The 1,332-nt window shown below is 50.0% G+C and overlaps 1 non-coding gene across 1 annotated transcript; it reads left to right on the forward strand.

Annotated features, from left to right (window-relative positions):
• Positions 1 to 671: 671 nt before the first annotated feature.
• On the forward strand, positions 672 to 743 carry TRNAC-GCA. The gene has a single exon. It is a non-coding gene; the product is annotated as a tRNA-Cys (tRNA).
• The last annotated feature ends 589 nt before the right edge of the window (positions 744 to 1,332 follow it).

Raw genomic sequence — 1,332 nt, forward strand, 5'->3', positions numbered from 1 at the left:
GGCGGTGCCCCAACCCCCCAATCGGCCCTACCCTGAGCGTGACTGAGGGTGGCATCGCAACCTCCCAATCCGCCCTGCTCTGTGCATGACAGGGGGCGGCGCCCCAACTCCCCAATTGGCCCTGCTCTGAGCCCGACCAGGGGCTGCACCTAGGGATTGGGTCTGCTCTCTGTCACCCGGGAGCAGGCCTAAGCCAGCAGGTCGTTATCTCCCGAGGGGTCCCAGACTGCGAGAGGGCACAGGCCGGGCTGGGGGACCCCTCCTCCCCCCCTGAGTGCACAAATTTTTGTGCACCGGGCCTCTAGTATATAATATTTGCCTATCATTTCAGAGCTGTGCATGAACCTCTGAAGTCCATTTGTGGATACCCAGGTAAGATTGCCTCCATGTCCAATACTTGGTGGTGGCCCACAATATTTAAAACACGCATCCATGTACTCAGAGATTTATGGGCGGTAGGTGGTGTATTTTAAAAGCTGGAGAATTAGGCTGAGAATACAGCACTGTGCTTTAGGTGCTGGGATGAGAGTGAGCACAGGCTCTGGGAAAACCAGTGGGAATTGAGATGAATTTAAATCCAGGAGGACTCTCAACCATAAAGGAGGTACTTAGGAAGTATGATGCAACTCATAAAAGTAGAATTAAGTGTTTATAGGCTACCTGTCATGTCAGGGGGTATAGCTCAGTGGTAGAGCATTTGACTGCAGATCAAGAGGTCCCTGGTTCAAATCCAGGTGCCCCCTAGGTGTTTATTTTTGTTCCTCTGGGCAGCTTCATTAAAAGACTGGATCTAGGGCAGCGGTTCTCAACCTGTGGGTTGCGACCCCTTTGGGGGTCGAACGACCCTTTCACAGGGGTCGCCTAAGACCATCGGAAAACACATATATAATTACATATTGTTTTTGTGATTAATCACTATGCTTTAATTATGTTCAATTTGTAACAATGAAATTGGGGGTCACCACACATGAGGAACTGTATTAAAGGGTGGTGGCATTAGGAAGGTTGAGAACCACTGATTTAGGGTGAGGCCAGTCAGGTGCCTCGGGCTCAGAATTTAAAATCTGCTCATTGTCAGGTTCATGCAAGCACTGTCACTCGTTAATCCCCTCACAGTAGAGCTCACGTTCACATAAACTCACATTTCCTTCATCATATACACACACAACACAGCCACACACGCAGAGGCATTTACACCCACACCCACACACCACATGTCCCTCAACCTCATACACACACAGACCCGCACACCATCACACAGACACACCAACAGACAAAAGTTCACACCCACACACACCTGTGCTTTCTCAGGTGTTCTCTCATTCTCCTTTC

Source organism: Myotis brandtii, unplaced genomic scaffold (genome assembly GCF_000412655.1).
Source record: "Myotis brandtii unplaced genomic scaffold, ASM41265v1 scaffold18, whole genome shotgun sequence".
Lineage (NCBI taxonomy): Eukaryota > Metazoa > Chordata > Mammalia > Chiroptera > Vespertilionidae > Myotis > Myotis brandtii.